The 14,083-nt window shown below is 48.9% G+C and overlaps 2 long non-coding RNA genes across 2 annotated transcripts; one reads left to right on the forward strand and one right to left on the reverse strand.

Annotated features, from left to right (window-relative positions):
* Window positions 1-4,046: 4,046 nt before the first annotated feature.
* LOC138925309 (uncharacterized) lies at window positions 4,047-5,836 on the reverse strand. Its single transcript, XR_011441273.1, has 2 exons — window positions 4,544-5,836; window positions 4,047-4,255 (listed from the first exon to the last, which is right to left on the reverse strand). It is a non-coding gene; the product is annotated as an uncharacterized lncRNA (long non-coding RNA).
* Window positions 5,837-11,805: 5,969 nt separating this feature from the next.
* LOC138925310 (uncharacterized) lies at window positions 11,806-13,548 on the forward strand. Its single transcript, XR_011441274.1, has 2 exons — window positions 11,806-11,917; window positions 12,873-13,548. It is a non-coding gene; the product is annotated as an uncharacterized lncRNA (long non-coding RNA).
* The last annotated feature ends 535 nt before the right edge of the window (window positions 13,549-14,083 follow it).

Consider the following 14,083-nt stretch of genomic DNA (forward strand, 5'->3'; position numbering starts at 1 on the left):
ATCCGTTCTCTCATCTTTTTCAGCTTCTTGAGGCCGCCTTTATTTCTTGGCTTATAGCTCCTTCCTCCATCTACAAAGCCAATAGCATAGAATCATCAAATCTCTGACTCTAATCTTCCTGCCTCCCTTTTTCTCTTATAAGGACCCTTGTGATTGCTTTGGACCCATCCAGATAATCCAAGTTAAGACCCCCATATCAAGATCCTGAACTTAATCATATCTTCAAAATTCCATTTGCCATGTAATGTGATCTATTCATGGGTTCCAGGGATCTGGACATAAAGATCAAGCACTGTTCTGACCACCACAGCATATAACAGTTCATAGTATTCCCTTATCATCTTTTTTATTTCTGTAACTTTGGTATAATGCCCCCTCTTTCATTTCTGATTCTAGTAATTTGTCTCACTCTTTTTCTTGGTCAGTCTAACAAAAGATTATTAACTTTGTTGGTCTTCTTAAAAAATTAACTTTTGGTTTTGTAGATTTCTCTATTATTTTTTATTATCTTTTTTATTTAATTTTGTTCTAATATTTATTATTTACTTCCTTCCACTTGCATTGGGTTTAGTTTGCTTTTCCTTTTCTAGTTTCTTAAGGTGGAAACAAGTTATTGATTTGAAATTTTTCTTCTTTCCTAATAGAGGTGCTTACAATTATAAATTTCTCTTTGAGCACTGTTTTAGCTGCATCCCATAAGTTTCGGTGTGTGGTGGTGTTGTTTTCATTCATCTCAAAGTATTTCCTAATTTCCTTTATGATTTCTTCTTTCTCACTTAGTACATATTGTTTAACTTCCATGTGTTTGTGAATTTCTCCAATTTCTTTCTGTTAATTTTATTTCCTGTGTTGGAGAAGATAATTTGTATTATTTTAATCCTTTAAAATTTATTGAGACTTGTATTATAGCCTAATATATGGTCTATCCTGGAGAACATTCCACGTGAACTTAAGAAGAATGTATATTCAGCTATTAGGTGGAGTGTGCTGTCAATGTCTGCTGGGTCTAATAGGTTTACAGTGTTCAACTCTTGTATTTCCTTATAGATCCTCTGAGGGTGGAGTATTGACCTCTCTCTTGTTATTGAATTGTTTATTTCTCCATTCAATCTGTCAGTTTTTGCTTCATGAATTTTGGGGCTTTTTTGCTAGGTGCATATATGTTTATAATTGTTATATCTTCTTGATGGTTTGATCCTTTTATCATTATAAAATATCCTACTTTGTCTCTAGTAAAACTTTTTGTCTTGAAGTCTATTTCGTCTGAGATTAGTATAGCCATTCCAGCTCTTTGGGGGAACTGTTTGCATGGTGTATCATTTTCTCTCCTTTTACTTTTAACGTTTTTGTGTCTTTGAACCTAAAATATATTTCTTGTAGACAGTATATAGCTGGGTCACGTTTTTGTATCCATTCTGCATATCTCTGCCTTTTAATTGGAGTGTTTAAACCATTTATATGTAATGTAAATACTGATAAGCTAGGATTTTTTGCCACTTTGCTATTTGTTTTGTACATGTCTTATGTCTTCTTGGTCCTCTATTCCTCTATTACTGCCTTCTTTCGTGTTAAAATATGTACCATTTAATTCTCTTTAAATGACTAAGAAACAGTCATTTCTTTTACTATAAATATTTTTACTTATTTTTTTTTTAGATTTTATTTTTTTCCTTTTTCTCCCCAAAGCCCTCCCAGTACATAGTTGTATATTCTTCGTTGTGGGTCCTTCTAGTTGTGGCATGTGGTGCCTCAGCGTGGTTTGATGAGCAGTGCAATGTCCGCGCCCAGGATTTGAACCAACGAAACACTGGGCCACCTGCAGCAGAGCATGCAAACTTAACCACTCGGCCACGGGGCCGGCCCCATATTTTTACTTATTTTATTAGTGCTTTCCCTGAGGATTACAATTAACATCTTAATTTATAGCAATCTAGTTAGGATTAATACCAATTTGTTCCAATAGTATACAAAAATTTTGCTTCTATGTAGCTTGGTCCCCCACCTGTGCCATCATTGTCACAAATTACATCTTTCTACATTGTGTGCCCATCAACCTAGATTTACGATTATTGCTTTATGCACTTGCCTTTTAAATCAGGTAGGAGAAAAAAGGAGTTACAAACAAAAATACATTCATACGGTCTTTTACATTTACTTATGTAGTTACCTTTCATGTTGTTCTTTATTTATTCTTGTGGAGTTGAGACTGTCTAGAGTTCTTTCATTTCAGCCTGAAGGATTGTTTCTGGCATTTGTTATAGGACAGGTATGCTAGTGACAAACTCTCAGGTTTCATTTACCTGGGAATATGCTAATTTCTCCTTCATTTTTACAGGACAGCTGTGTCACATATAGAATTCTTGGTTAACAGTGTTTTTTTTTCTTCTTTTAGCACTTTGAATATGCCATACTGCTGCCTCCTGGCCTCCATGGTTTCTGATGATAAATCAGCTGTTTACCTTACAGAAGCTCTATTGTACATCATGAGTTGCCTTTTTTCTTGCTGCTCTTGAGATTCTCTTTGTTTTTGGCTTTTGATAGTTTGATTATGATGTGTCTGAGTGTGAATCTCTTTCAGTTTATTCCACCTGGAGTTTCTTGAGCTTCTTGGATGCACAGATAATGTTTTTCATCAAATTTTCAGCCATTATTTCTTCAAATATTCTTGTTGACCTTTCCTCTCTCCCCACTCCTTCTGGGACTCCTTTTATGCATTTGTTCATATGCTTGATGGTGTGCCACAGGTCTCTGAGGCTCTGTTAATTTGTCTTCATTCTTTTCTTTCTGTGCCTCAGACTGGATAATCTCAATTGACCTATTCAAGTTTGCAGATTCTTTCCTCCACCCACCCAAATTTGTTATTGAGCTGCTCTAGAGAATTTTTTACTTCAGTTATTGTACTTTTCAACTCTAGAATTTCTACTTGGTTCTTTTTTATAATTTCTCTTTATTGATATTCTCTTTTTGGTGAGGCATCATTCTCCTAGTTTCCTTTTATTCTTTAGACATGGTTTCTGCTAGTTCTTGGAACATATTTACAATAGTTAATTTAAAGTCTTTGTCCTGTGAATCCAATGCCTGGGTTTCCTCTGGGACCCCTCCCCCTGAGGAAGAAAGTATGACCCACACATGATAGAGGGGCTGTGTATGGGGCATACCTTCTTGTTTCTTCGAATGTCTCATAATTTTTATTGTTAAAAACTGGACATTTTAAATAATATAATGCAGCAACTCTAGAAATTAGATTCTGGCCACCCCTCCCCAGGGTTTGTTATTGTGGCTGTTTGTTTGTTTAGTGACTTTCCTGAACTAAATATGTAAAGTTTATATTCTTTTCCTATGTGACCACTGAAGTCTCTGCTCAGGTAACTTAACGGTCAGCTAAGGTTTGTAGAGAAATTTCTTTAGCTGCGTGGAACCGATATGTCTCTCAGCCTTTGTGGAGGGGCTCTGTGTGTGGGAGGGGGCACACCTGCAGCACCCAGCCAGGCCGTTTGTGACTCCACCTTAGCCTCCACCTTTCACTCGTGCAGAGCCCCAAGGTTAGCCAGAGGGGAGGATTGAGGTTCTCCTGAGTACATGCACAACCCTATGCACACCCTTCTCGACTCCCAAGGACATGCTAGAGCTTTCCAAAGCCTCATAGATATTTCATTTCCCAGCTTCTCCTTGTAAGTGTGTTGGTTAACCTATTGTTTTCCCCAACTGTTATAAACCACCTCAGGCAACATTTCAACAACTGTCTCTGATTGTTTTCAACAAATGCTCCTGAGGAAAAGGCTGTTTGCACTGGCCAAGCTCCAAGCCAGATCAAATGAAAACAGCCTTTGTGTGGGGGCAGTCTTCAGGGAATGACCAGGTAGGTCAAATAAGGACAATTCTCTGGAAATGGGTCTTTGAAAGAACTTCAACCCTGTTCTGCACCTTCCAGCGGCTGCCAGGCTGCTCATCTTCACCGTGATTACAGGCTGCTGGCTTTCAAGCTTACCATGGAGCTAAGGAGAGGCGAATGAGAACAGAGAGAGTTAAAACCACAAAGCTCACTGTTCCTACTAAGATTCAGCTTTTTTCCTGGAACAAACTCCCCAGATTTCTACAAGCCTTTGACAAATTTCCAGAGTTTTGAAAAAGTTGATTATGATAATAATTGAGAGTGTCCTTGTTGATTTTGCAGAGGAGAGAATTTCCAGCTCCGCCGTTTTTGCTGGTGTCACGTCTCCAGAGCAAGTCTCTTAACCTTGCTGGGCCTCAGTACCTACAGTGAATTGATGAAAAGTAGATGTTCAATATTCAGGAGAGGCAGCTCTGTAGATAGAAATCAGATTAGTGGCTGCTTTGAGCTAGAGTGGAAGCAGGGAGTGGGGTTTGCAAACAAGCACAAGAAACATTTTGTGGTGATGGAAATGTCCCAAAGCCGGACTGAGATGATGGTGGTACAACTTTATAAATTTACTAAAACTCAATACAATGAGTGAATTATAGGGTATCTAAATCATACTGCAATAAAGCTGTTTTTTAAAAAAAGTAACTGCTGGAAACCTACCCAGCTGACATGTCCTGGCGTGGAGGAGCCTCTGTTTCATGGTGGCTCTAGTGGGTAAGTAGGAAGAGGTGTGAGGTGAATCAGCCACATAACAGTGGATGGCCCCAGAGGCCAGCTCAGGCAGTAGGCGGCAGTGGTACCATCCACTGAGACAGGAAGCACGATGGGGGCAGCAGATCTGTGGCTCCAGACAAATTTTGGGGGGTCACATACCAGCGGGAGGCAAGGCCCTGGGAGAGAATGAGAACACATGAACGAGGAAAGAGCCCTGGAGGATTTCGTCACAGAGTAGAAGGGGAGACATCTAGCAAGAGACTGAGAGGTAGGGGCTCGAGCACCCCGAGGGAAAGAATAATCAAGGATGTCAAGTGCCCCAGAAAGAGAAGCCAAGTAAGAGAAGGACTCAAACAGCCCACAAGGGCTTTGGAGACCTGGGAGAAGACTTGGTGGAGAAAGTGAGTGATGGTGAGAAGTGGTGAGAAGGGGCAAAAGGATGGGAGGCGGTGACGTTCTGAGGAGCTGCAGGAGGGAGCTGGGCCTGCAGGCCAACAAGGCTGTGGTCTCTGACAAGAGCATGCTTTAGTCTGACAGAAAGACACCCTCGGAAGCCAGAGGTCCAGAAATTTCTCATCTGCCCACTTTGAGTTGTTTCACCCAGCTTCCGGGTGAGCCAGCATCCTGGGTACCTGCTCTGACTTGCTGCCCCACATAGTGTGGGTGGTGCTTTACTGGCAGATTTACAAGTCTAACCTCTTCATACTTTGGTGCCCAGCCTTTTCCGGACAGTGAGGGGAGCAGCCTGTGGGTCAGGCCTGCATGCGCATCACGTCTGTGAGAGATTTGGTTTCTCCCCTCTGAGTCAACAGCCTTGCTTAAGTCCCAGGGGCCAGCTGCAGGGCTGAGGGGCAAGGGGTCTGCAAGCTCCCAGGCCCACTCCAGCCCGAGAGGCGAGTGCGTGTGGAGTGGGCCCTCAACAGCTCCGGGTCTGCCTTCCTGCCTGCAGGGCCGGGCCATCCCCACATGCACATTTTGGGAGATCCCCTGGGGGATGGGGACAGGTCCCTCCTGAGGTCCCCCACAGCACCCAGAGCGGGGAGAGTCTTCAGGCATGGCTCGTGGGTGGCAGACCAGCGCCTGATCTGAGAAGGAGGATGGACAGAGTTGTGCACTGGCAGGGTCCACGAGCTGTTGTTCCGGAGGCTCACCACCAAGTCCGGTGTGGGGACAGCCAGCCCTGCCGAGGACACGGGTCTGTGGTGAGACACCTCCATGACTCACGTCCTGACCGAGATCACAGAGCCCCTTGTAGGATGTGCCTTCTCGCTGTGTCATCAGCGGCCTTCCCTCTTGTTTCTGTGTCTGTGTCTCTTCTTATAAGGAACCAGCCAGATTGGATCAAGCCCACCCTATCACCCTCATTTTAATTTAATCACCTCTTTAACAAATGCAGTCACATTCTGAGGTACTGGGGGTGAGGACATAAGAATTTTTGGAGAACACAGCTCAGTAAAAATGTATAATTCATCTCATACGCCCATAGCACCCGACACATAATGTGTCCGGGCTCACGCACGTCCTGAAACAGTGTGCGAGGCAGCGAGCATGGTAGCAGGCACGGGACTGTGGCAGCCAGGCCTTCCCGCGAACGCCTGGAGCACAGCGAGCCCTGCGCCCGTCTCGCCACTGGAGGGCAGTGAGCGCTCGTCGCCTGAGAGCCCGGGCCGGCGGCAGCCTTCTCAACCTCGCCTTTGGTCAAGCGGAGACCAGACCTGATGTCCTGCATTTTCTTCTCTCGTTCCGTGCCGCATTGACACAACTGAAGGTGCTGGCAGACTCAGCATCGCTAGCATGGGGCTGTGCTCCTCCCGTCCTCACTGTGTGGAGAGAACGGCCTGTCCCCAGGCTCCTTCTGTGGAAGATCTCCTTCTGTACACATGCTCTGCAAGACAGTCAGCATGTCCTTGAGCTGGATCATAGGCACCTAAGACACAGCACAGATTCCAGAAAGACTCAGAGAAGCCAGGGAATTCAAGCAGTGCCGCTACTGACCAGTAACCCAACAAGACAGGGAAAGGGGCCTCTCTGTCATCTTCTCTTGAACCTCCTGTCCCCACCTCGCGTGCCCCCAACCACCCTCCCCTCTCTGACTGAGGCCTCCCAGGTGCTGCCTCTCTTTCAGTGACCTTGCTGTCCAGTGCATGGAGCTATGGCTTCCTGCCGTGCAGTCAAGCGTGCCCTGGCCCGGTGGCGACTGGAGGGTTGGGCAGAGTTGTATTTAATCCCAGTTTTCTACAAGAGGCCACTTTCCACCCTGTACTATCACAAGGACAGAGAGGGTCTGGCTGGTTTTATGCACTCTCACGGGGTCTGGGATTTAGGGCCTCCATGCGCCCCGATCTGGCCGGCCTCCACCTTGTGAGCCGGTGGAACCTCTGGTGCAGATGGAGCGCTGGCCGAGTGAGCGCAGAGGCAGCAGGTCACCACGTCGGTGCCCAGGATAACCACGTGGGCTGGGAGCTGGAAGAAAACTAGATGTAGTTGTAGCTAAAGTGACGAGATTACTGCCAGATCTCTTCCAAGGGTAAAAAAGCATCTCAAATGCTAACATTCACAGAGGTGGGAACCTTTCAAACTTCTAAAATCACCCCTCCTTGCGCCTTGTTCACACAGCATCATTCACAGCAGCCAAAAGGTGGAAGCCCCCCAAGTGTACACTGACAGAGAAATGGATCAGCAAAATGTGATCTGTACACAAAAAGCAATACCGTTTAGTCCTAAAAAGGAAGGACATCCTGACACGCTACAGCATGGATGAATCTTGAAGACATTATGCTAAGTGAAATACGCTAGTTTTTTCAAATGTTGTATGGTTCCACTTCTATGAGGTCCCCAGAGTCATCAAATTTGTAAAAACAGAAAGTAGAATGGTTGTTGCCAGGGGCTGGGGGAGCAGAAAATGGGGAGTTAGTGTTTAATGGGGAAAGAGTTTCAGTTGGGGAAGATGAAAAAGCCAATTCAGTGGCATTATACACTTAAAAATGGTTAAAACGGTCATTTTTTTTTCTTTGAGGAAGATTAGCCCTGAGCTAACACCTGCTGCCAATCCTCCTCTTTTTGCTGAGGAAGACTGGCCCTGAGCTAACATCTGTCCCATCTTCCTCTACTTTATATGTGGGACACCTGCCACAGCATGGCTTGCCAAGTGGTGCCATATCTGCACCCAGGATCTGAACTGGTGAACCCTGGGCTGCCAAAGCAGAACGTGCACACTTAACCACTGTGCCACTGGGCTGGCCCCAAGAATGGTAAATTTTATGTATATTTTACCATCATAAAAAAGACCACACAAAAAAGTCCCTCTCTTAAGGTGGTGCTCCATCAGGAAGGGACCCCACACCATGGGCTGGATCCTCCTTCCCAGCTTAGAGAGGCCCTCTGCTGGCTGGGGGAAGGCTGACGGCCAGAAGTGGAGGTCCTGAGACACGCACAGCATCGGGGGAGCATCATGCCCACTGCACGAGAGAGGAAAGAGTCTTCTCCACTCTGGGCCAGATGCTCCTTTCTCCAGAGAGAGAGGGCGAAGGCTGGCCTGGACCCCGCCTGGCGTGCTCTGCATGTTGCTGTGGCGCTCACACTCCTTCCTCCTGCAGGTTAGGTGCCCGCTGCACCCCGCCCCCCCCCCCCACAGTCTGCTCTGGACCATCAATCTGTGTGTACCTCCTTGTCCCAGGGTTAGCTGGGCCCATGGTTCCCTGTGGGCCCCGTGGGGAGCATTCAGGGCATCCACGAACTTGGATGGGAAAAAATGCGTCTTTATTTTCACTAACCTCTAACTAAAATTTAGCACTTCCTCCATGTATGAATGTAGGCCACTGATGACTGATTTTCAGGGGTCTACAGGGCTTATCAAGCTACTTAAGGGGCCCGTGGCCCCTCAAAGAGGTTAAGGAATGCTATGTCCTAGAGCATTTACAGGGCTGCAAAAGGCATGGTCCTCTCCGGACGCAGCCTTCAGGGCTCAGCTGTGCACCCGGGCTCGCAGCATCCGCTCGGCAGCACAGGACTCACCGGGGCAAGGCGAACCTCCCTGGCTGCGGAGCATGCCGGCGGCCGGCCGCTCAGAGCCTCCCTCGGAGACTTGGCCCTGGCCCAGCTGGCAGAGAGAGAACTGGGGGCAAAGTGACAGGTGGGCAGGGAGGAGACGTGGCCCCCTCTGCAGCCAGATCTCCTAGACAGCCCCAGAGGATCATGGCAAGACCCTGGCATGCTCCCACCCAGGCAGGGCCTCAGAGGCTGCAGCCCCTACACACACTGGATCTTTAGAAGGGAAATGGAAGTGGGCGCCAGACCATAGTCATCCCTTCCAGACCCTGGTCTGCTGCCCCACAGTGTCACCATGCCCTCATCGGGAAGGGCTTCCGCCAAGCCCACACCCGTGGGCGTGACATGCCGGCCCCCGGATACCTGTTGGGGAGCAGGAAGCTGTGTGCAGCAGGGTGTGACAGGGCCCCTCGAACGCTGCCTATAGGCCCCCCACCAACACACTTGAGAGTCCTTGGGGGCTGGGGGCCTCCTGGCAGAGTCCTGGCAGGCCGCCTTTGTGGCCCGAGTGCCAGGCTTGGCTCTGGGCATGGGCCTGGGCGGTCCCTGGGCACCTGCTGCTGTCTCCACACACTGCTGACTCGTTTGGCTGCGGGCCGTGGACCTATCTCTGCCTTGCAGGGGAAGACCTAAGTGCTGTCTGGTGTTCTCGGCACAAGGAGGCTGTGGTGAGCCTTCTGGAGAAAAGATATGTGTTACATGAGCTGGAGGCAAGCCTGTTAGTGCTGTTGGCTGTGAGCTCAGTGTGAAAGAATCAACCCTGTGTTCAACATGGCGTCTTTAAACAGAAACACGCCCAGGTCAGGTACTGACCAGGGAATGCAAAGGCTGCAGCAGAGGCTGCAGGAGGGACCCCTGTGTTCCCCTGGGAGTCACAGCTCAGGATCCGTGGGTTAAAAGTTCTGGATTTTAACCTAATTTCCTCTGTAAGGACAGGCCCAAGCAACGCTCCTAGCTGTGCTCCGCGTCTGACACCGGTGCCTGGAGCGCTGCGGCCACACTCCCTGAGCAAGGTGCTCCGTCCCGCCCTGGCGGCCTCTCGAACCCCCAAGAGCCCCAGGGGCAGAAGTCGTGCTGCGGTGGGTCTGTGCCCCAGTGCACCAGCCCAGAGGGACTCGACACCTTTCTTCTTCTCTGAGGATGAAAAGACAATCCCATTTTAACAAAAGAAGCACATCGCTGACCCCTGTAACTACCACAAACAAGGACAGCATTTTCACGTGAAAAATGCTCCTTCCAGGGGAATTTAACTTTCCACACAGTTCAGAGACCATGTTAGAGGTGACCTTGGGAGAGCTGCCGGGAGCCGTCTGGGGAGTTCCGGAGGGGCGCATGCACCCCCGAGTCAGACTGGGTGCGTCAGGCAGGAGCAGGGACGCACCTTCCAGGCTCCTTCTCAGGGGCAGGCCTAGGCCCCCTGGACGAGGTTACCCTGGGAGGTTACAGAGGGAATCAAATGCTGAGTCTCCCAAAATTATTCACCCAGGCGTCTGTTTCTGATGTCACTATCCTCTGGTCTGCATTCCAGTCTCGCCAGGCTCAGTAAGCAGGAAGACAGGCCCTCCACTAGCCCTGCAGGTGAACGCTAGGGTGAGTGAACGGCTCGGGGGCCGGGCCCTGCCCCGGGGGGGCACGTGGACAGCTCCATCTAGGAGTCACTGGGGTGGGAAGAGGACCCTGCCCCTCCTGGGCCCAGCCCTTCACCCACTTTTCGTGCCTAAACTCCCCACTGTCTGAACTCAGCCCTGGCTGCAGATTTCCACGCGTTTAACTGCCATCGAGCACAGGAAAGCGTTTCGGTTGCACGTACGATGCTCTCTGCCCCAAGCCCTGACTGGACCTTCAATGGCAGCGCCTCGAGCCCGCTCTGCTGTTATCGCCGCCTTTGGGTTGCACGTTTCTGCATCATGAATGCTTGCTGGTCATCAGACCCACGGCGCAGCCCGAGGGCTCCCAGCCCCGGCCCCACACAGAGAGGCTCCCGTCCCGCTGGACGCCCGGCCCTCGGCCCCACTGGGATGTGCCGAGCAGACAGTGCAGTGACTGTCCTGCCAACGCCCTGAGCTGGTTTCAGGGGCCCTCAAGGCGGTTCACACGTGAAGGGTGGCTGGGGGCCACACACTATCACCCTCGGGAAGCCCGGGCAGAGGTGGGCCAGCAGCCCAGCGGCAGGAACGAGTCCATGAAACACTGACATTGAACTGGACAGAGATCTTGGTGATAAAAGGCAACGGGAACAATGAGGGGGAAGCCAGAACCAGGGGTGCAAGAATAATCTGTCAGAGCTCCTACCCAGCGCTTTCCTGAAGGGAAAAGAAACCCAGTAAAAACAAACTCCAGTTCATGGTAGCAACAATGAAACAATCTCGCTTCTCTCACGCTCCATTTTATTGGCCTCTAGAGGTTCTGTGTTTCTAAAGATTAGCCTTCCCTTGGGAAATGAGGGAAAAAGAAGAAATAGCAAATATTAGTCCCCTTCTCACAAAGTCACGCTTTTGAGCAGGTTCCCTTGGGAGAGCTCCGCGGTACAACTCGGGGAACTGCCTTCCAGACCCTCTCAGCTCCAGTGCGGGAAGGCTTGAAAAACATCTCTGAATGCCAGCGAGACAAACAGGAGCCGCCCAAGCCAGGCCTCCTCCTGAGGCATCGCGGGAGCCCCTCTGCCGCCCTGCCCCGGGCCCCGCTGCTCAGCCACGGCCTCAGATCCTCCAGCTGGGCCTGCCGGACAAACCCTGATCTTCACTCCTGATTAGGAATTGTGTGTGAGAGATGTTTTGAGCTGAAATAATATACAAGAGTTTCCCTAGAGAAAATATACACGCTTGTTTTTTGGAACCACTTAACTCAACCCTGTACCAAGCAGACGTACATTTGGGACAACATGACACATTTCTTAACCTAGAAGCACGGCTGGCACAAATTGATGCCATCACGATAGAGATTAATGTGCTCGATTTATCAGGCCCGCTGGCTGCAGGTGAATGGTGAGCCATTGTTATTCAACTGGTTAATATTATTTTGACATAAATCAAGGTAACGCCTAACAACGTCTGAGTCTTTAAATCAACCCTCCTTTTCCTCTTTGGAACATAAAATTGGGCTGTTGCCAAAAGCGCCAGGAAACAGAGGGCTACAAGTGGCATTTCAATACGGAACGTACCCATTCAGGACAGGATGCTGGGCTCACGGTTCACAGCCCCTTGCCAATATTACAAGTCAGCCTGGGGAGAGTTTCGAATTCACACTGACAGTGACGTGCTGCTGCTGGAGCTGGTGAGCGTCTCCATGCTTTTGCAGGGGGAGAAAGCGATGGGGTGTGAGGGTGCTGGGGAGGCCCTCAGGAACGCCACAGCCGGGGGGCTTGCACGACAGAAATCTGTTCCCTCACAGTTCTGGAGGCTGGAAGTCCGAGATCAGGGGGTGAGCAGGATGATTTCTCCTGAGGCCTCTCTCCTTGGCTTGTGGATGGTCGTCTTCTCCCTGTGTCCTCACATGGCTGTTCCTCTGTGTGTCTGTGTCCTAACTGTGTCCTTCTTATAAACACAGCAGCCAGATTGGATTAGGGCCCGCCTCACAGTCTCATTTTAACCTAATCCCCTCTGGAAAGACCCTGTCTCCAAATACAGTCACATTCTGAGGTCCTGGGGGTTAGGACTTCAACACAGGAATTTTTGGGGGTCACAACTCAGCCCATAACAGAGGGGCACAGAAAAACTTTGGCAGCTTTTTGCTATTGTAGAGGGAGATAGAAAAAAAGAAAGGAAAGAGAAATGAGCAGAGAACATCCTATTCCCCGCTGCTCTTGTCACCCGGCTCGGCCTCTCGGCCTGACTTGGAAGGATGGAAGCGAGGGAGCCCAGGTGGGAGGTCAGCCTCCAGGGCCCCTCAGAGGCTCTGACGCAGGCCCGGCGAGCAGGCCGCAGCTGTGTATGGCTTTGCATTGAGACAGAGCAGGTGGCCTGAGGTTGGAGGCCACCGTGGTTGGGGTGGGGGGCACTGTAAGCCGGAGAGGCAGTAGCACACCCGTACTGTGGCCCGGAGCTCTGAGCCGGGACCCAGAGAGGAGCAGCAGCCACGTGCCCTCGGAGCACTGGGCAGAGGAGGCGGCTACCTCAGGAGGCCTTCTCTCTGACTGGTCAAGACTTCCTGTTCATACTTTTTGTTTTTAGCAAACCAAAAATGATTATTCTTCCAAAGAAGTTTTGCTCTTTTTCTTGATTGACTCTAGGATCTGGTTCTCTCTACACTGCCCACATGGACCCCAAAGACAGACATCGAGGACCGGCTGCCAAGCCCATGCGGAGCCCTTCTCTCTCCTTCAGGCGATGGTGCCAGCTCTGGCAAAGCTCAGAGACAAGACTCACTCTGCCATGAAGCACTTCCATGAATTCCACGTCTAAGAGCTTCAGCTGGAAGGAAATCAGGAAAAGCCGATCACGTGTGATCAGAGAGGGTCCCGGGGCAGCCACGCGCCACCAGAAATAAGAGCACCTCCCACAGAGCTGTGGCCCCACAGGCAGATGTTTAACAGAAGCCAAACCACAGGTGACTACTGCAAACCGAAAGCTTTTGTTCATCAAAGGACGTATTCAACAGGGTGAAAACATAACCTATGGAATGAGAGAAAATATTGCAAATCGTGTATCTGATAAGGGGTTAGTATCCAGAATATGTAAAGAACTCCTACAATTCAACAACAAAAAATTAAATAGCCTAGCTGAAAAATGGACAAATGACTTGAACAGACATTTCTCCAAAATGATACACAAATGGCCAAGAAGCATATGAAAAGATGCTCAACATCACTAATCATCAGGGAAATGCAAATCAAAACCACAATGAGATTTTGCCCCATAACCTTTAGGATGGCCACGATCAAAACCACAGAGAATAACAGGTGTTGATGAGAATACAGATAAATTGGAACCTTTGTGCCCTATTGGTGGGTATGTAAAATGGTACAGTTGTTATGGAAAATAGAATACAGGTTCCTCAAACAAATAAAAATAGAATTACCATATGATCTAGCAATCCTACTTCTGGGCATCTACCCAAAAGAACTGAAAGCAGGGTCGTGAAGCCCTGCTCACAGCAGCACTATTCACAATGGCCCAAAGCTGGAAACAACCCCAGCGTCCACCAAGGGATAAGCAAACTGTGACATATCCATACAATAGAATATTACTGGGTCTTAAAAAGGAAAGAAATTCTGAGACACAACGACACAGATGAACCTTAAGGACATTATGCTAAGAAAAATAAGCCAGTCACAAAATGACAAATATTGTATGATTCCCCTTATATGAGGTCCCTAGAGCCATCAGATTCATCGAGACAGAAAGTAGCATGTGGTTGCCAGGGGCTGGGGGAGGGGATGGAGAGTTGTTTTTAACGGGGTCAGAACTTGAGTTCTGCAGGATGAAAAGTTCGGGAGATGTT

This window comes from Equus caballus, chromosome 8 (genome assembly GCF_041296265.1).
Source record: "Equus caballus isolate H_3958 breed thoroughbred chromosome 8, TB-T2T, whole genome shotgun sequence".
NCBI classification, from domain to species: Eukaryota; Metazoa; Chordata; class Mammalia; order Perissodactyla; family Equidae; genus Equus; species Equus caballus.